Source organism: Octopus sinensis, linkage group LG6 (genome assembly GCF_006345805.1).
Source record: "Octopus sinensis linkage group LG6, ASM634580v1, whole genome shotgun sequence".
Classification (NCBI taxonomy): domain Eukaryota; kingdom Metazoa; phylum Mollusca; class Cephalopoda; order Octopoda; family Octopodidae; genus Octopus; species Octopus sinensis.
In genome coordinates, this window is record NC_043002.1 from 9,431,866 (window position 1) to 9,453,848 (window position 21,983).

At 40.0% G+C, this 21,983-nt stretch overlaps 1 long non-coding RNA gene across 1 annotated transcript in view; it reads right to left on the minus strand.

The window, feature by feature from the left end:
- The window catches only part of LOC118763819, a 12,469-nt gene extending 2,222 nt beyond the window's left edge, over window positions 1–10,247 (minus strand). The window contains exon 1 of the long non-coding RNA XR_004999567.1: window positions 10,136–10,247. This is a non-coding gene — a long non-coding RNA (uncharacterized LOC118763819). The remainder of the gene's footprint in view (window positions 1–10,135) is intronic.
- Between the last annotated feature and the right edge of the window lie 11,736 nt (window positions 10,248–21,983).

Below are 21,983 nucleotides of genomic sequence, written 5' to 3' on the forward strand. Positions count from 1 at the left end.
TACTTGAAAAAGTTGATGAGCGATTGGCCAGAGAGGTAAGTGTCTGTCTCTAATCCTTTTGCTCAGGTCCACCACACACATTCTTTCACCATGGCCACCAGTACGATGAAAACTGCCTTGCCTTCCCGGTTGAGGGAAGGGGGCAGAGCAATTCTCACAATAGACTTGGCCAACAGCCGGACTCGTCCCACATGTGACAGCAGTAGAGAGACCAGCTATCCCAATAGACAGCTCCCTAGTAGATAAAGCAATTAAGGGTATGAAGCCAGGAAAAGCCCCCGGCCCATCAGGAATCACGGCTGAGATGCTCAAAACATCTGGTGGTGTGGGCTATGGCCTAGTCACTCGCATTGTAAACCAGGTAGTTCATAATGGAGTCGTACCCAATGACTGGCATAGCAGCACTATAGTCAACTGCTACAAAAGTAAAGGTGATGCTCTAGATAGAAATAACTACAGGGGTATTAAACTGTTGGATCAGGTGATGAAGGTCACAGAGAGGGTCATAGCCCATTTCATTAGGGAGAGAGTCTGCTTAGATGAGATGCAGTTCGGTTTTGTGTCGGGTAGAAGCACCACTGATGCCATATTCCTGGTTCGACAACTGCAGGAGAAATACCTAGCTAAAGATAAACCCCTCAACATAGCTTTCATGGACTTGGAGAAAGCCTTTGACAGGGTCCCCGGATCCCTATCTGGTGGGCGATGCGGAAACTGGAGACTGACGAATGGTTAATAAGAGCTGTACAGGCCCTATACAGAGAGGCTGTCAGCAAGGTTAGGATTAGCAATGAGTACAGTGAAGAATTCCGGGTAGAAGTAGGGGTCCACCATGGTTCAGTGCTCAGTCCCCTTTTATTCATCATAGTCCAAGTAATAACAGAGGAATTCAAGAGGGGTTGCCCTTGGGAGATCATCTATGCTGATGACCTGGCCCTCATAGCAGAATCACTACCAGAACTAGAAAAGAAATTTTGGGTGTGGAAGCTAGGTTTAGAATCAAAAGGCCTTAGAGTCAATGTAGCAAAGACCAAAGTTCTAGAAAGTAGGAAGGCAAACACACCACACACTCCTTTAGGTAGGTGGCCCTCCTCGATCTGTAGAACAGGTGTAGGTAGAAACTCCATAAGATGTACCCAGTGTAAGCTATGGACACATAAGAAGTGCAGCAACATCAAAGGAAAATTAACTGAGAAGATGCACAGGGGCAATAGACACCACAGATACTCAGAAAAGAGATTCCATTACACTCCTGGGGGAGAAACTAGAAGTAGTTGATAGTTTCCGCTACCTAGGTGACCAAGTTAGCAGTGGAGGGGGTGGTGCTCAGAGTGAAAGGTAGATTGTACGACACATGTGTGCGAATGCCATGCTTCACAATAGTGAAACATGGGCCATGACTGCAGAGGACATGCATAGGCTTGAAAGAAATGAAGCTAGCATGATCCGCTGGATGTGTAATGTCAGTGTGCACACACGACAGAGTGTAAGTGCCCTGAGAGAAATGCTGGACATAAGAAGCATTTGATGTGGTGTGCAAGAGAGATAGATGTCTGCGCTGGTATGGTCATGTACTACGGATGGATGAGGTGAGATGTGTGAAGAAGTGCCACTCCCAAACAGTTGAAGGAATCTTGGGTAGAGGTAGACCCAGGAAGACATGGGATGAGGTGGTCAAGCATGACTTTCGATTGTTGGGTCTCACAGAGGCAATGATGAAAGACTGAGACCTCTGGAGATATGCTGTGACTGCGAAGACCTGACAAATAACGTGAGTTCATGGCTGTTTCTTGCACCAGCTTCACATAGAAGTCCAGCCCATCCAAAGTGCCTTGGATCGCATGATGGCCTGCTGTGCTTACCTTGGATCGTAGAGTGACCTGCTGTGCTTGAGGAGACCTACTGAGTCAACATCAAAAAACCAAATGGAAATTGTAGCTGCGATACCTGTGCCGGTGGCATGTAAAAAGCACCAACCGATTGTGGCCATTGCCAGCCTCCCCTGGCATGTAAAAAGCACCCACTACACCCACTACACTCACAGTTGTAGAAACTCTGCCAGATCAGACTGGAGCCTGGTGCAGCCTTCAGTCAAGTCATCCAACACATCCTAGCATGGAGAGCGGACATTAAACGATGATGATTTATATATGTAGATATATATATAATATATATATATATATTATATATATATATACATACATATATATATACATTCTCAACATACACTGATAAACAGTTTCGCCATGGGCTCTTAGGAGCACAGTTCGATTTGTTTTTTGCTCCGCCTCTGTTCTGTTTTTGTTTTTCCAACGGATTTCCTTTTTTCTTCCTGAAGAGAAAGACACAATATGGTCCCATTATTCAATCGGATTTTGGTAATTTGTGCCTTTCGAAACACGTGTAGAATGAAATAAAACGATTTCTGTTCAATCTGCGTTCAGCTCCATTTCTTCAATTCACCAATAATGTTTTAATTTCAATTATCCGCACCAACGCACGGTTGCAACGCCAGATGGTTGTACCTCCAACCGTGCTGTTTACTGCTGTGATTTTTGCTACTAAGGTATCGGTTAAACTTTTGATTAATCTACTACAAGATTATTCATCTTTCTATTTCACATTATATATATATATATATATATATGTATATATATCATCATCGTTTAATGTCCACTTTCCTTGCTAGCATGGATTGGACAGTTCGACTGAGGTCTGGGAAGCCAAAAGGCTGCACCAGGCTCCAGTCTGATCTGGCAGTGTTTCTACAGCTGGATGCCCTTCCTAACGCCAACCACTCCATGAGTGTAGTAGGTGCTTATTACGTGCCAACAGCACAGATACCAGGCAAGGCTGGCAACGGCCACGATTGGTTGGTGCTTTTTACGTGCCACTGGCACAGGGATTACAACTACAATTTCCATTGATTTTTGATGTTGATGTACTTGACTCAATAGATCTCTTCAAGCACAGAGTCAAAACGGTGTGTCTTTACTTTCCACCTGCACAGGCATCGCCCGGGTGCCAGTCATAGGATTTGGTTCAATTTCGATTTTGATTTCACTTGCCCCAACAGGTCTTCGCAAGCAGTGTTTAGTGTCCAATGAAGGGAGGTTGGCATGGGTGCCAGTCGTCGGAACATATTATTATTATTATTATTATCATTATTATTATTATTATTATTATTATTATTACTTAAAGGTCACACTATATATGTTAAAGCACTACTTATAGTTTCATATATTGAAAGAAACTCAAACATAGTCTTCAGGTGCAAAACCACATACGAAACTATTAGTAGCTCTTTAACATATGTATTGTAATCTTTAAACATAATATTTTTTCTCTCACCAGATGGAGTACTTTTTTTGTTGAATTTTCTATCACGGATTGGTACATTTCATATATATATATAAAAAATCTACAGATGGAGAATGGACATACTACCACCATGTTCTTAATGATGAAATTAACCTCTTTGTCTATAAATTCACCCTCTTTGTAATGTTGGCAAATGAAATAAGTATAAAAATGTGCATTTACTGTTTAATTAAAAAACTCTATATGTGGCTGAAGATTGCTCAACATTTTAAAACTGATGTAATACTTACAGTGTTTTATAAAATGAAGTAGCATGAAACGATGGATATCCTTGTTGCTTATTTTGATTATAATCACCCCATTTGATTTATATGGATAATACCATACAAAATTAAGTACCATGTTCATCTCTCTCTCTCTATATATATATATATATAGTGAGAGAGAGAGAGAGAGAGAGAGAGAGAGAGAGAGAGAGAGAGGGGCTGCGATGGGTAATTTGTCATTTTATTTTTAATTTCGCGCATGCGCAAGGTTTGTTTTGGATTTTGTCGACTACACAGTTTTGTAGGTTCAGCCGGGCACCGTCTTTGAAAAAAAAAATAGCAGGATGACGCAGTTCACTCCGCCAGAAATTTGGGAACGACATGGAGTACTGCTTGGCATTCGCGCCGGAAGTTCCGATATGGACATTTCAGAATGTTTGGGTGTGAATCTGAGGACCGTACAGCGGATTCGGATAGAGTTGGACGAATCCAATGATTACGAAGGTAAAATTTAAACCTGTAAAACGTAAATATATAGATTATTATTATTTGGCTGTGATTTCTAGCAGGTTGAACGACCACGTCGTCACCCATTTTGAGACGTACGTATTTTGGCATCAGATTATTATTTACTTTTATTTCATTTAAAAAGCTGCATTGCTATTTTAATATGCAACACTTGAGCATTTATCAAATCAAGCCCAACCAGCATGTTACGACGATGTGTGGCAGGAAATGGACACCAGACTAAAAGATCTGGTGTTATACTGACTATTATTACAATATCATTCTCGGGTACTACTAGCAAACAGCGGTCCCGGTGCGCGCACTCGCGTAGTCGCGCATCCGCGCTAGCTAGTCGTGGCTAGTCGATCCTACAACGACTACCTAGCAAAGTAAATAAAACGCAAAAGCACAAAGTAAATAACATAAAAATACAAAGTAAGAATCAACTAGTCATGACTAGCCATGCGCGAGTGCGCGCACCGGGACCACTGTTCTCAAGTAGTTCTTCATTCTCGCAGATAAATCCAAAAATATATATAAAATAACAAAGTACAGAAATGTGATGTGTTTTGGAAGTAACTACGTATAAAAAAATAGTCATTAAGTCAGAATTGGTAATATCTTGTTGACTTCTTCTCATCCTGTTAATATTTAAGAAAACATAATATTGTATTTATCAGTCAAAGAGTAGAAAAATATCGTAAGAAATTTGACAAATCAGAAGACACAAATTCTTCAAAGAACTGAATTTGATGACAAAATAACAGATTTTTTTGGCAATCCTTCGGTATAGGTACCGGAAGTGGCTTTGTTTACATTTCTGAAGATAACAGAAACCCTTTTCTCCCACCCCTAGCCCTAACACTAACCCCCCCATATATTTATATATATATATATATAAAAAAACACTTGAAATGTATCCGGTACCTATACCGAAGTTACCACAACTACACATGTGTACCCCACCCCCGACTTTGTTGCCTCATAACTTCCAGATAAATGGATACTTTTCTGTGAAATTTTCAGTAAACACTGCTTAGATGCTGTGGATTCTAAGTATATAGGAATTTATGGGAAAGAATTTTCTGAGGGAGGAGTAAGGAGAGGGGTTTCGGAAAATTCACATGATCCGACTTTTTTTCCCCTTTGCAACTTTCAGGAAAATGGATATCTTTTAATGAAATTGGTTAATATCTAATTTAACATCCGGCAAAAAAAAAAAAAAAGGAAAGTAAAACAATTATAATAGCTGTAAAAAAAAATGTGTAGTAAACGAATCTACACAAAATTTGTGCAATCGAACCAGGGTGTGCGGAGCAGACCTTTCGGAAAATTAACACAATCCGATTTTTTCCCCTCATAACTTTCAGGAAAATGGCTATGTTTTGATATATATATATATATATATATATAGAGAGAGAGAGAGAGAGAGAGAGAGAGATTATATTCTCTTTTACTCTTTTACTTGTTTCAGTCATTTGACTGCGGCCATGCTGGAGCACCGCCTTTAGTTGAGCAAATCGACCCCGGGACTTATTCTTTGTAAGCCCAGTACTTATTCTATCGGTCTCTTTTTGCCGAACCGCTAAGTGACGGGGACGTAAACACACCAGCATCGGTTGTCAAGCAGTGCTAGGGGACAAACACAGACACACAAACGCATATATACATATATACGACGGGCTTCTTTCAGTTTCCGTCTACCAAATCCACTCACAAGGCTTTGGTCGGCCCGAGGCTATAGCAGAAGACACTTGCCCAAGATGCCACGCAGTGGGACTGAACCCGGAACCATGTGGTTGGTTAGCAAGCTACTTACCACACAGCCACTCCTGCACCTATATATATACATATATACACACACACATACAGACACACATATATATACAGTTATGAGGGGAAAACTTGGATCTTGTGAATTTTCCGAAGTCCTCTTCCCACCCTCCTGTTGCTTTGCATGCATTTTTTTTTCTTTTTCATATTCTTTTCCTACACATAGTTTGACACCCATTCCAGTATTTAGTTTTGGATTTTCATTTGCGGTTCAAGATGTAAACATTAACCAAAGATGCTCCCTATCATTTCAAAGGCTATGGCAAAAAAACAATTGGAAAAATCCCAGTCAAAACGGAGAAATTCAAACTTATGTGGTCTTCTTGATCCTAAACTCCTCTCCTCCCCCAGAAAAATTTTCCCCACAAGTTTCTTCATAATGAGCGCCTTGTTTCCCTGGGCATGGATTCACTGAAGCTCCGGCGTCTGGCGATGGACTTGGTAAACACTCACAAAAGTTATCAACCACCTCACCAACAACAACACTGAACACCTTTTTGATCTCCATGTGTCCAACACACGTGGACATGCCTACAAAGTCAGAAAGCAACACAGCTCCCATGACTTTCGGAAACATTTTTTCACGCTCAGAGTTGCTGAAGCATGGAATAAACTACCTGCGTCAGTTGTTGACTGCCATGACACTGCATCCTTTAAGGCCCTCATGCTTTCCAAAATCCGCCGAAACTACACCTGATTATACATACACTTTAGATGAGTTGTAGTGCACCTGAGCACTGTACACAATGTTTTTATTATTATCATTATTAATTGTAATCTATGCTGTTTGAAAGGTATTTATATAAAATTCCATCAAAAGATATCCATTTTCCTGAAAGTTATGAAGGAAAAAATCAGATTGTGCAAATTTTCCGAAACTCCTCTCCCCAATTCCTTGTTTGTTTGCATAAATTTTGGTTTTCAAATTCGTTTGCTACATGTTTTTTTTTTACACCTACACCATTCGAGCGGGATCGTTACCAACATCGCCTTACTGGCACCTGTGCTGGTGGCATGTGTAAAAAAATTTAAGCAAGGTCGTTGCCAGTACCGCCTGACTGGCCCCCGTACCGGTGGCACGTGAAAGCACCTACTACACACTCGGAGTGGTTAGCGTTAGGAAGGGCATCCAGCTGTAGAAACACCGCCAGATCAAGATTGGAACCTGGTGCAGCCATCTGGTTCACCAGCCCAGTCAAACCGTGCAACCCATGCTAGCAAGGAAAGCGGACGTTAAATGATGATGATTACACTTGTTTCTTTTTGTTTTGGTGGCCTGGTGTTAGACGAGATATTAACCACGAAATTTCATGCAAATGCCTTTCAAATAGCATAGATTACGATTGTAAAAAAATTAGTGGGGGAAATTTTTTCCGAGGGGGTAGGAAGAGGAGTTTAGAAAAAAGACAGAGTTTGAGATCAGGACAACCAAATAAGGTGGAACTACTTTGTTTTGATGGGGATTTCTCTCATTTTGTATTTTACCACAGCCTTTGAAATGATGGGGTGGGCATCTTTTTATGAAAAAAAATGTTTTCAAAATTTCTTCACCTCCCTACACTTTCTTCACCATCCCACTCTGGACTGATTTTGGCCAATTTTTGTAAAGTTAGAAACCACAGGAGGAGCCTTTTTGGTTAAAAAAAACAACAAATAAATAAAAAAATGTAAATATTTTCACAAGAAAAGGTGTACGATTCAAGGGAAATTTGGCTGTTGTTTCTAGCACATCCCAAACCACCCTTAATTTTCACCTCTTGTATGTATTGATATATTTTCAATATTTTTCTCAAGCAAAGGTGAAGTGCATGCAAAACCATCCCTTTCCAACTTTTTTTCTTTTTTCCCAAAATTTCTTTGGATTTCTGTGTTGTCGATACAGGAGAATACAATTTTGCCCAAATATCTTGTTTTTCGAAATTTTGTTTTCCCTCCTCCCAAATTTTTTTTAATCCATGTAGAAAAATACAGATTACAAATCAGGGAATTTTTTTTTTTAATTTTAATTTTTCCTAAAGAAACCCCTAATGCCCCTTCCTCCACCTTGCCCACCCATTCAAAAAGCTAAAATCTCTGAATGTTTCACTTTTCTCTGATGCTTCATGCATGCATAGAATCTTATGCTAAAGGTGAAGCATTCTGAGTTTTTAGCTTTTTGAAAGTGGGGAGGTCATGGGTGGAAGGTATTTGAGAGTTTCTTTATATTTATTCTTTTACTTGTTTCAGTCATTTGACTGTGGCCATGCTGGAGTACTACCTTTAGTCAAATAAATTGACCCTAGGACTTATTCTTTGTAAGCCTAGTACTTATTTTATCGGTCTGTTTTGCCGAACCGCTTCGTTATGGAGATGTAAACACACCAACATTAGTTGTCAAGCAATGGTGGGGGGGGGGGACAAGCACGCATACACACTCACATATATATACATATATACGACGGGCTTCTTTCAGTTTCCGTCTACCAATCCACTCGCAAGGCTTTGGTCAGCCCGAGGCTATAGTAGAAGACACTTGTCCAAGGTACCACGCAATGGGACTGAACCCAGAACTATGTGGTTGGTAAGCAAGCTACATTTATTCGTTAAATTTGCCATGTAGGCAGCACATAGATAAGGTAACTTTGTGGGTTGGACACAGACATTGATGAGGCGAATGATTATCATACAAAAATGATAAAGATGGGAGAAGACAGAAAGCGCCCGCCGACCCTCTGCTTCTCTAAAACATTGTTCTTTAAAAACACATATACACAGCTATTAACCTTCTTACAATTAAAAATACAATATATTTGGACTAAAAAGTCTATACAAATATAAACACAATTTATACACAAATTGGAGGCGATAACCCTCTACAATCCTTCCCCAAGTAATTTTCTTGCAACTTGCAGGCATTCCTGCAACCACAATCCGGGGCTCCAAAAAAGAATTCTATAATTCTCAGTTTTATATGAGTCAGTTATAAGATCCCAGTCCTTTCTTTCCAGTCCCAGAGCAGCCACCTGCGGAGGCCACTCTGGGCTGTCAATACAAGTCGGGTCACCCAGGACCCAACTATCCATATTATTCTCCACGAAACTGTTAATAGCCCCTCCCCTGAGATAGAAGAACATATATTCTTCACCACTTTCACTGAGAGGGGCCTCAACTCTCTCGCTTGGTGGCACACATCCAGTTTCGGGACATGCCATTGCCGGCAATGCCCCGTTTTTCTTCTTTCTCTTCTTTTTTCCTTTTACGATGGGAGGGTGGAGTTCCTCCGACATCTCCGGAGGACCCTCCTTCCCCCCCGCCGTCTCAGGATCCATCAGTAGGCAACCAATGTTGCCTGCCTTCTTTCTTTTCTACCCTTTTGTTTTCGAGGAGGTTACCTCCTCCTCGACAGTTCTTCTTTATATGGCCTGATTCCAGGCACAGGTAACACTTGGGGGGACATCCCTCAACAATCACCGGGTACCTGGAATTGGCCATTGTTAAAAAATCTGGTAAAACCAAATCATCAGCTGATTGGGTCCATGGGGTCAAAAGCAATTTTGACCCAATCCAATCAACCGCAGGCAACATTTTTACATTTAAGAGTCTGGCAGGCCACCATCCAGGCCCTGATGGATAGTGTCTTCTAGCCACTAGGCCTCTATACCAGGTGGCAGCCCACACACCCAGGCTCTTGTCAACTTTCTACCGCCATAAGTTGGGAGAAACAAAATTTTCTCCCCCTCCAAAGGGATGCTCGCAAAATCACAAGCTTCTGCAAAGTGGATTTCACAGTTGCCATGTTGATAGCCAAAACAAAAATCAAAATGTTCAAATGAAAGTCTATAAAGAACCTCAAAAAAGATCAGAAAGACAGACAAGAGAAGGAAGATGGTCTAAAATGGCAACACAACATAACACAATTCTGCTACTCTGGTAATCCAAACTGGTTGTCCTTTGCAGCACAAATAGTATTCCGTCCAAATCTGGCTGTACTCCTATCCTTTGTGGTAAAAATCCACTTGAAAGGGCACAAACACAATCATAAAAAATTCTAAAAACTTTTCAGAGGGACACGCCTCCCAAAATAAACACAATTCTTATTACAAAGTGAGTCTTCTTGCACAACCACTGGCAAACAAATGCCTGGAAACCCAGTGGAGACCCATGTTCGAAAAAAATACTTAAATACAAACAGCAGACCCCACTAAGCTCCCAAAAAACAAATGCTTTACCTGTGGTTGTGCTTCAAATGTTCAATTTTTCACGTATGACCTGACTTCCATTACGATGAAAAACAAAGCGACAACTTGGTAGCAGTAAACAAGCTACTTACCACACAGCCATTCCTGCACCTATAAATAAATAAAAACTTTAAAAGCACTAGATACAGAAAAATATTTAATGGCAAACATAAAATTCAGATTTTTTGTTTCTCCCAACCTTTTCAGGATAATCTCTTTGTTTAATAATAGAAAACTGGATTTATTCTATGAAAATAGAAAAAAACACTAATAGATAGTAAAGCACATAATAAAAAGTTAGAAAAAATAGTATGAATAATACTTTTAACAATAACAATAGAAATACCTATACAGACAATAACTTAAAGAAATCTACAAAGCATAATAATATTTCATTGTCTAGACAAAAGATAAACTGCAATTGCAGAGACCCAGATAACTGCATGTTAAACAGGGATTGTAGAAGAAGAAATGTAATATACCAGGCGGCAGTAATTGCACAAGATATGACCAAGTTTTATCATATTGGATCTACACAGAATTGGGTTAAATTCATCATCATCATTATCATCGTTTAATGTCCACTTTCCATGCTGGCATGGGTTGGACGATCTGACTGAGGATAGCTGCACCAGGCTCCAATATGATCTGGCAGAGTTTCTACAGCTGGATGCCCTTCCTAATGCCAACTGCTCCGGGAGTGTAGTGGGTGCTTTTACATGCCACATACACAGGAGCCAGTCCAGGAGCACTGGCAACGACCTTGCTTGAATATTTTTTTCACATGCCAGTAAGGCAACACTGGTAATGATCACACTCGAATGGTGCTTTTTACGTGCCACCGGCACAGAAGCCAGTCAGCTGCTCTGGCAACGATCATGCTCAGATGGTGCTCTTAGCGCTCCACTAGTACGGATGCCAGTCATGTGGTGCTGTCATCGAATTTGATTTCAGTTTCACTTGCCTCAAAGGTCTTCGCAAGCTGAGTCTAGTGTCCAATGAAGGAAAGGTATGCATAAGTGGGCTAGTTACACCCCTGGCATAAGCCACGGGTTATGGTCTCACTTGGCTTGCCGGGTCTTCTCAAGCACAGCAGATTTCCAAAGGTCCCAGTCACTAGTCATTGCCTTGGTGAGGCCCAATGTTTGGAGGTCGTGCTTCACCACCTCATCCCAGGTCGTCCTGGGTCTACCTCTTCCACAGGTTCCCTCAACTGCTAGGGTGTGGAACTTTTTCATACAGCTATCCTCATCCATTCTCGCCACATGACCATACCAGCGCAGTCGTCTCTCTTGCACACCACATCTGATGCTTCTTTGGTCCAACTTTGCTCTCAAGGTGCTTACACTCTGTCAATTATGCACACTGACATTACACATCCAGTGAAGCATACTGACTTCATTCCTTGCAAGCTTACGCATGTCCTCAGCAGTCATGGCCCATGTTTTACTGCCATGTAGCATGGCTGTTCGTACACATGCGTCATAAAGTCTACCCTTTACTCTGAGCGAGAGGCCCTTTGTCACCAGCAGAGGTAGGAACTCTCTAAACTTTGCCCAGGCTATTCTTACTCTAACAGTTACACTTTCAGAGCACCCCCCACTGCTACTGACTTGGTCACCTAGGTAACGGAAGCTATCAACTACTTCTAGTTTTTCTCCCTTGAATGTAGCAGAAGTTGTTCTCTGCACATTTTCAGTGTAAATGCCACACACAAAAACTATTTTCCCAGTTAGCTTTCCTTTGATATTGCTGCACCTCTTATGTGTCCATAGCTTACACTGGGTACATTTTATAAAGTTTCTACCTATGCCTTTTCTACAGATCGAGCAGGACCATGTACCTGAAGGGATTTGTGGTTTGTCTACCTTTCTACTTATTAGGACTTTGGTTTTAGCTAGGTTGACTCTAAGGCCCTTTGATTCTAATCTGTGCTTCCACACCTGAGACGTCTAAGAATAGCAAATCACGAATCTGCTTTTAGGGACCAAAACAAAATGAATAGTACAGCACTTTCAAAGAAAATTTGGCCTCTGAAAAAAAAAAAAATGTCAACTACACAATTAAATGGAATATTTTAACACACACACCTAGTTTTTATGTGAATGTACGTATATATAGATATATATCTGAAAATGTATGAATATATATCAATAAAAATATGTGTGTGTGTGTGTGTTTATATGTATGTGTATGCTTTTATACAAGCTAAATAATTCTATTTATTATAATATATATATATATATATATATATATATATATATATATATATATATACATTTAAATAATGAGGGAGATAAATTGAATATTAATTTGATTAATATAAATTTAAAACCAGTAGCCTAGCATACAAAAATCTGAAAAATCAGAGAAAATTCTAATACATATTAATATTTTAAGAGCTAAAAACCACTGTTCTGGTGTCCGCTGAATTTTTCTCTAGAGAACATTCTCTCTTTCTAGTTTGATCGTAGGTGATCTATTTCTAGCATATGGCTGTCCACATAGTGGTTTTTGTAGATTGTCTCCCTTGCATCAATTTCAAATATATCAAGGAAATAATCGTTTATTTTTAAAACAAAACTTTTCTTTAATACATAATATAGATCAATTCCACATTATTATACTTTATGACAATCAACTAAGTTGTTCATTTTTAAAACATCTTTTCCCAAGTTTATGCATATTTCGTGAGGTTAATCTGTTTTTATGTTTGTTTTTTTTGAAAATTAATCTCGACGTTTTTAGATAACGTAAGCGTCTTGTTGTTGACTGATTGTAATTCTTAATAAAAAATATTAGTCAATCTCACATACTAGTACTAGCTGCCTATTCAATTAAAAACAATAGAAAATGAAAGTTGACCATGAGCAAATCTTTAAATATAAATTTAAAATAACATATATCTCCTTATTTGGTATTTATGAACGTGCATACAAATACCTCTTGACCAGTATTTTCTAGAGCAAGTTTGAGATCTTTTCGGTTTGAACGGCAGTTTTTAAAAATAATTTCCACGTAACTAAACACTTTTAAACTTCGTATACTGGTAGAATGTGTTTATAAAACATCTTTTTATCTTGGCTTTATTGAGAAAACTCAATAGTTTATAAGATATTTGTTGTTTTTTTCTTCAATTTCTGCAATTTCAACCAATCAGTGACGTCTATTGAGGTGAAAAACATTCTGTGCCGTATTAATATGTCCCTCGTTTAAGAAACAGATTGGGTTTATTTACATTTCTGAAGAAAAAAAGATACCCTTCTCCCCACCCCTAACCCTAAAACAGATTGAAATGCAATAGATCGATACTAGGGTCATAATTATGGGTGACAATTTCATATGACACCGCTAGAAAAAAACTGCCGTTCAAACCGAAAAGATCCACAAGTTTTTTAAATAGATATATATTTGCTTTAATAGTGAGCAAGTCAAAAATTTAAATATGAGATATGTAACCAGCAGAGTCCGTTGTAGCATAACTTGGTGATATCCTCACTATTTGAGAGATATGTTAGAAATAATGTCGTAGCAGATGACAGTTAACTTTTGGCTGCTGTTTGGGCCCTGTTGTATCCACTGCTCTGATTGGTTGGCATTGGCACAGTTTGTCTCTTGACTTACTTCACACCAATGTGTGAACCAACCAGTCAGAACCTTGCAATAAGATCATGTGACACAGTCTTTTGGGTTTTCTTCTGGAGCCTCTAGAACCTTATAAAAACCCAGCAATCCAGTGAATTGAGGGCTTTGGTCTCTGACCATTGACCACACCAGACCAGCCAGTTCCAGCGACCCAGCCATGTTCCTGCTCCAGCCAATGCCAACATACACGAGCAACGCAGGACGTTTCTCCACCATTGCCATTGTCAACTTCACTTTGATGCTGCCATCAATACCGCCGCCTTAGCTTATTGTTGCCCTTCAGCTTCATGTCGTCTCCATCTCCGTCGCCTTCATCTCCAGCAACACCAATACGTACACAGCACACTCGCTTAGGTTTAGCTTTCTCGCTGTTGTGTATACATACCAAGGTAAACAGCACAGCACTACCGGCAAGATCTTCTGTACCGATGTAACCTGGCAAATGGATCGAAGCCCAACTTCTACATGCGTAGTAACTGCTCTCCTCTTTATCCCAACTTCATTGACAAAGAATGAACTGCTATTGTGTTTTTTCTCTTTATTCTTTACTGGCACTCTTATTCCTTTATTCCACATAATGGTGTTATTCTTTGTTAGGGTGACCGTACGGCGTTTAAAAAGAGACATTTCTATCACCAACTCCTTTACGTACGGTCATTTACTACACCTTCAATGATTTCTGTCTAGATTCAAACAATGCTGAGGAGAATAATGAATATACAAATATCTGAAAAGATCCGATGTCATCATCATCATCATTTAACGTCCGCTTTCCATGCTGGCATGGGTTGGACGGTTCAGCTGGGGTCTGGGAAGCCAGAAGGCTGCACCAGGTCCAGTCTGATCTGGCAGTGTTTAAACAGCTGGATGCCCTTCCTAACGCCAACCACTCCGTGAGTGTAGTGGGTGCTTTTTACGTGCCACCGGCACAGGTGCCAGACGAGGCTGCCAAACGGCCACGATCGGATGGTGCTTTTTACATGCCACCGGCACGGGGACCAGGCGAAGCTGGCAACGGCCATATTTTAAATATCTTTTTGTTTATTTTTTTATTTTACTTCAATGACAACTACAACCTTTATGATGTTCTGTTTATGGGAATTTTGGTCCTTTTCTCTGAAACATTTGTATGGGAATATGAAATATGAAATAAAAATTTAATCCAGTTTTTACATCCAATCTCATTCATTTATTTTATTTGATGTAATTTATTAAACTTTAGTTTAATAAAATAAGTCTGATATTGATTAATTATATATATATATATATTCCTTTATTCTGTTATTCTTTCACTTGTTTCAGTCATTTTCTGCGGCCATGCTAGAACACTGTTTTTAGTTAAGAAATCAACTCCAGGACTTATTCATTGTAAGCCCAGTACTTATTCTATCCGTCGCTTTTGCCAAACCACTAAGTTAGCCCATGTTCCCAGCTTTGGATGAACCTTGAAACTAATGTTTGGGCAATGCTGGTGGTATATTCTCCACATCGTACAAATGATGTACCACTCCCGGTGGCACTGGAGAGAAAGTTTCAAGGTGGTCCCAATAATTGAGATCAGACTCTGCTAGCCAGATTGATTTCATCCTCACCAGACAGCGGGATGCAGGGTTGCTCTTAAATACAAAGACCCTCCCAGGTGAAGAATGTACTCCCCAGCATAGGCTAGTCATTAGTGACTTTAGGCTCGAAGCCAGAAGGATACCAAGAAAAAGACCAATCCAGAAAAGAAGGACTTGGAAGCTAAAGAACTCTTCACATGGGGAGAGATTTAGGGACATCCTCATCAAGAAATTTGAGGAGAGGGAGGAAGAGCTACAGACATCGGACATAGAAGGTAGCTGGAAATTCCTACGGGACAGCTTATTGAGTGCCACAGACCAAGTCTGGCTGGTGCAAAGTCCCTTCCAGACCTAGAGTTACGTGATGGTGGAATAGTGCAGTAGACAAAGCCATTAGTGCAAAGAGACGGGCCTGGAAAGCCTGGAGGGATGGGGGTAGCAGGGAACCGTACCAAGTAGCCAAAAGGGAGGCTGGGTGGCAGGTATACATAGCCAAGGGTGAAGCAGAAAAGAAGTTTGCCAATGTCCTGTAACGTGAGGACCAAAGAAGTGAGGTATTTCGAATTGCAAGACAGTGTGAGGGAAAATTGTGATGTCACAAGAGAGAAATGTGATCGAATAGATGATGGTGCACTTGCTTTTAGTGATTCTGAAAAGAAAGAGGTTCGGAGAAGCCATTATGAAAGACTGCTGAATGTGGAGAATGAATGGGAGGAGGAGAGCCTGCCAAATGTTGACCCAGTAGAGGGACCAGCTATCCAAATAGACAGCTCCCTTGTAGTTAAGGCAATTAAGGATATGAAACCAGGTAAAGCCCCCAGCCTATCAGGAATCACTGCTGAGATGCTTAAAACATCTGGTGGTGTGGGCTATGGCCTCGTCACCCGCATTCTAAACCAGGTAGTTCATAATGGAGTCATACCCAATGACTGGCGTAGCAGCACCATAGTCAACTGCTACAAGAGTAAAGGTGATGCTCTAGATATAGAAATAATAACAGGGGTATCAAACTGCTGGATCAGGTAATGAAGGTCACAGATAGGGTCATAGCCCATCTCATTAGGGAGAGAGTCTGCTTAGATGAAATGCAATTCGGTTTTGTGCCGGGTAGAAGCACCATTGATGCCATATTCCTCATTTGACAACTGCAGGAGAAATACCTAGTCAAAGATAAATCCCTATACTTAGCTTTTGTGGACTTGGAGAAAGCCTTTGACAGGATTCCCTGATCCTTTATCTGGTGGGTGATGCAGAAACTGGAGATTGACGAATGGTTAATAAGGGCTGTACAGGCCCTTTACAGAGAGGCTGTTAGTAAGTTTAGGATTGGCAATGAGTACAGTGAAGAATTCCTGGTAGAAGTTGGCATCCACCAAGGCTCAGCCCTCAGTCCCCTTCTATTCATCATAGTCCTCCAGAGAATAACAGAGGAATTTGAGACGGGTTGTCCCTGGGAGCTCCTCTATGCTGATGACCTGGCCCTCATAGCAGAATCCCTACCAGAACTAGAGAAGAAATTTTGTGTGTGGAATCTATGTTTAGAATCAAAAAGCCTTATAGTCAATGTAGCAAAAACCAAAGTTCTAGTAAGTAGGAAGGCAAACTCACCACACACCTCTTCAGGTAGGTGGCTCTGCTCAATCTGTAGAAAAGGTGTAGGTAGAAACTCCATCAGATGTACCCAGTGTAAGCTATGGACACATAAGAGGTGCAGCAAGAAGAATTCCGGGTAGAAGTAGGGGTCCAGCAACATCAAAGGAAAATTAACCGAGAAGATAGCTTTCATGTGCGACAGATGCACAGGAGCAATAGACACCATTGATACTCAGAAAACAGATTTTCTGGCCATTTTACATGAGGGAGATTGAAATCCCTTAAGAGAAGTATGTGCAGATCATTGTCGAGATTCGTCAGAACATCTCCCATTTTTTGGAGGCACTCTTGAAATGAGTTCTCATGATCTGGCACATCTGGTGAGTGATGTGTGGTACATATTACCATCCTCATCTGTTTAATGTGTACTACTAGAGTATCGCATACAGTGTTGGAGTGTGACAAGAGTACCATGGGCATGGCATCATCACAGTTGTACATTGCCACTCCTCCATGAGACCTTTCTTGTCTATCGGTTTGTAGCACGACATATCCTGGTATGTGTACCTCGGCGTCTGACACATCCACATTTAGGTGTGTTTCTGTTAGTGACATGCATATTGCTTGATTACATGTCCCAAGGTCTCTTAGGTATTGCGGTTTTCGTTGGTGGAGTGTTATAAGGCCCCTTGATGTTCAGAGAGAGTATTGGCGTGAGTAGCAGGGAGTTGGTGGTGTCCATGGATCCGGCATGCATGGAGGTGTTTGAGGTGGACACAGGTATTGGTATGTGCCTTGCATGTCAGGTGTCTGGCAAAGCCAGGTCAGCTGTTCCACAATTTTCTGTGCAACTTCCAAAAAAGCCCGCTGCTGAGTGGCTGCCAACTGCACTGCATCAGTTGTCTGTTTCCCTCTCAGAGTTCTGCTCTTATCTTCAGCATACTTACATGGCGGTGATATCGTATTGTGAGTCTTGCTATTGCATTTTTTGTCTTGTGGTGATTTGTTCTGCCTGGCCTTCGGGTGATTAGGATGAGGGCTGTGTGCCAGGGGCTTGGGGTGAGCAAATTTGCAGCCCATCCCCTTATCTCCATACCAGCAAGTATATACATACACATATATATATATATATATATATATATATATATGTATATATATATATATCTCTTATTATAAAAGGCAGATTTTATCTGCCTCCCTTTGGGAGTTATAGAAATCTACAATATAGGATTTCTTCAATTACAATTTACCTAGCATTTATAAGAGTACAATGCATCGCGTCATGCCAGGTCCAGTTTTTAAAATTTAAACTCCAATTAAGCAAAATTTACAGAAAACTAACATTCTGGTGTGTGTGTCAAATGCTTTTCTTAGTCTGGTTTACACCACACGCAAACGCACACACACAGTGTGCAACGAATAAAATGAAAGTAAATAGCGACAGAGTGATTTGAGGAAGACTAAACTGAAAGTATTTAAACCACTACTCAAAAAATAAAAAAAACACAGCAAACAGAAACAAATAAATACATAACCATTTACTCCTCACACAATTTCTTCAATTAGAATTTACCTAAGATTTTTCAAAGTACTCCATTCACTCATGCCATAATATATTTCTTTCAATTTCACCCCCAATTAAGACAAAATTCGAGAAAACTCAATATTTTAACATATCACTCCGAAAGCATTGATGTACATGTGTGCATGCGTGAGTGTGTGTGTGTCATTCCTCACACACACGCATACACATACATATACAACTACATACAACTACATACACATACAACTACATACAAACACGTGTGTGTTTGTTATTAGTAAAAAAGGCGCCAAAACACCAAAACACAACTCACTTATCATTCCAACACATTTGCAAAGACACACGGACGGACAGAAAAGGTAAATTGATTTTTATTTTACTCTGTATATATTTTTTTATATAATATTATATATAGATATATGTATATATAATTGCAGTATGAAACAGTGTTTATGTATAAACAGACGACACTTATATATAGTTATTATAATAAGAGATTAATAAATGTATGCATCCGTTTAACCCTTTCGTTACCAAGCCGCCCAAATTTATCTATTCATATTTAAATGAGAATATCAGAGCAAATCTCTTTAGTACATTCGTGAAAAAACGTATTATACTTCGTAAACACTTCAACTACAGTTTTGTACAAAAATCGAAGTGTAATTTTAATTCCGTGAATTATGGGAGATTTTTTTCCGAAATTTGTTCCTATTGTGTTTTCAAAATTTGTAATTCTGACAAAAAATTATCCAGTAATTTTTTACTAGTTTCATCTTGTCTCTTTGTTTTCTCTCAGTGTTGATATATAGACAATTATGGTGGTTTTAGAGTTAGATCATGGCTGCTATTTTCAGCATGGTGATATCTCGTAGATACCCTAATTTATAATTTTAATATTTATATATATATATATATATATATATATGAGTGCTACTGGTAACATGGAATCCAATACAATCTGTCGCATTGTCGGGTTGTTGACGACTAAACTGGCAACCCCACCAGGCTTTCTTGGTGAGGAGGTTGTTATTGGTCACCCGGCAGGATGGAAAGTTAGACCAGTCAAAGGCCGGATGAACTTCTCAACAGTCAATGGCCATTCAACAAAACATCTGTAAATATATATATATATCCTTTTTTTTTTGTCTTATAAGCTTATTTTTAGTTTTATATACATGTTTATATTTATTGCATATCCTTTACTTTCTTATATTTATATATAATTCTTATTTACATTTGCAAATCACATATCTTACCTTTTTCTTTTTCATGAACTGCTCTGCCTCAATCTTCAGAGTGATATTTGACCACTATATAGATTGTCTGAGTGTCAGTTTGGTGTCTGGAGTGGGATAGCTTACCTCATGGGCAGGGAGAAGCTCTTTAACTTTGGTTGGTAATCTACCTAGGAGAAGGAAATCTCCGAAAGAAAACCTGAGGCCTTGGAAGTTCCTGGTTTTGTCAATTTCCATGTCACACCAACGAAAGTCTTTTTGGGCTAATAAGTAGGGTAATGCAGTGCAAGCTACACTCACTGAAAATTAACCATCTGCACAGGTACTTCCTGTACTCCAAATGTTGGTAAAATCATTGAATTGGTTGGTTGGCAGAAACCTAAAAATGCACTTGTAACTTACTCTAAAATGTCTCAAACCGATTCAGTAAATGGCTAAAAAGGTTTGGGAAGTCAGGGGAACAGGTCTAGATTGGCAGGTGTTCCAGTGTATCACTGGCTGGACCCAGTCGTCATCCTGCCACTGTGAAGCATAGGAGTGGCTGTGTGGTAAGTAGCTTGCTAACGAACCACATGGTTCCAGGTTCATTCCCACTGCATGGCACTTTGGGCAAGTGCCTTCTACTATAGCCTTGGGCTGACCAAAGCCTTGTGAGTGGATTTGGTAGACGGAAACTGAAAGAAGCCCATCGTATATATGTATATATATATCTATATATGTATATATATGTATGTGTGTGTATATGTTTGTGTCTGTGTTTCTCCCCCCAACATCGCTTAACAACCGATGCTGGTGTGTTTATGTCCCCATAACGTAGCGGTTCGGCAGAAGAGACTGATAGAATAATTACTAGGCATCATCATCATCGTTTAACGTCCGTTTTCCATGCTAGCATGCATTGGACAGTTTGACCGGGGTCTGGGAAGCCAGTAGGCTGTGCCAGGCCCAGTCTGATCTGGCAGTGTTTCTACAGCTGGATGCCCTTCCTAACGCCAACCACTCCGTGTGTGTAGTGGCTGACAAAGAATAAGTCCTGGGGGCGATTTGCTCAACCAAAGGCAGTGCTCCAGCATGGCCACAGTCCCATGACTGAAACAAGTAAAAGAGTATCCTTTGAATTTTGGTTGTTGAAATGTGCGAACACTTCTTGATGATAATTTCAACAAGTGGCCAGAAAGGCATACTGCACTTATTGCATGTGAGCTTAAGAAATATTCCCTTGATATAGTTGTGCTCTACGAAACCCATCTCTCTGGTGAGGGTCAAGTAAATGAACCTACTTATGGATATACTATCTTTTGGAGTGTAGAGAATCTGGTGTTGGGTTTGTTCTCAAGAATACATTAGTTTCCTCCATTGCAGAACTTCCGTATTAAACTGACAAAAGGTAGGTTTCTTACCTATTTCTTTACTACCCACAAGGGGCTAAACACAGAGGAGACAAACAAGGACAGACAGATGGATTAAGTCGATTATATCGACCCCAGTGTGTAACTGGTACTTAATTTATCGACCCTGAAAGGATGAAAGGCTAAGTCGACCTCGGCGGAATTTGAACTCAGAATGTAATGGCAGATGAAATACTGCTAAGCATTTCGTCCGGCGTGCTAACGTTTCTGCCAGCTTGCCGCCTTGTAGCCTTGGTAGGTTTCTTACCGTTGTCAGTATTTATACACCAACAATGTCCCATTCTGATGAAACTGGAGGATAGTTTTATGATGATCTAGCACAATTATTGAGGAAAGTACCAATTTCTGACAAGCTGGTCATATTGGGAGATTTCAATGCAAGAGTTGGAAAGGACTATGTTTCATGGCCTGTTTTAGGTCGACATGGGAGTGGAAAATGCAATAAAAATGGAGTAGCTCTTCTGATGTTTTGTACTGAAAATAATCTGGTTGTCACCAACACTCTGTTTAAGCAGATAATAAATATAAAACCACCTGGTTTCACCCAAGATCTAAGCACTGGCATCTCGTAGATTATATTCTGATCAGAAAACATGATATGAAAGACATTTCTAGTGTTCCGGCCATGAAAGGGGCAGAGAGTAGGACTGACCATCATCTAGTGTGTTGAAAAATAGATCTTTCAATAATGCCTAAAAATCGACAGTCTGGTCCTAAGGTACCCCAAAAGTTAAATATTGCAAACTTTAAATTATCAAGCAACTTGCAAAGATTCTATGATGCTATAGAAAGTATCAATCTTGACCCAAACAATCTATGGGAAGATTTCAAAACAAAAGTATTTCAGGC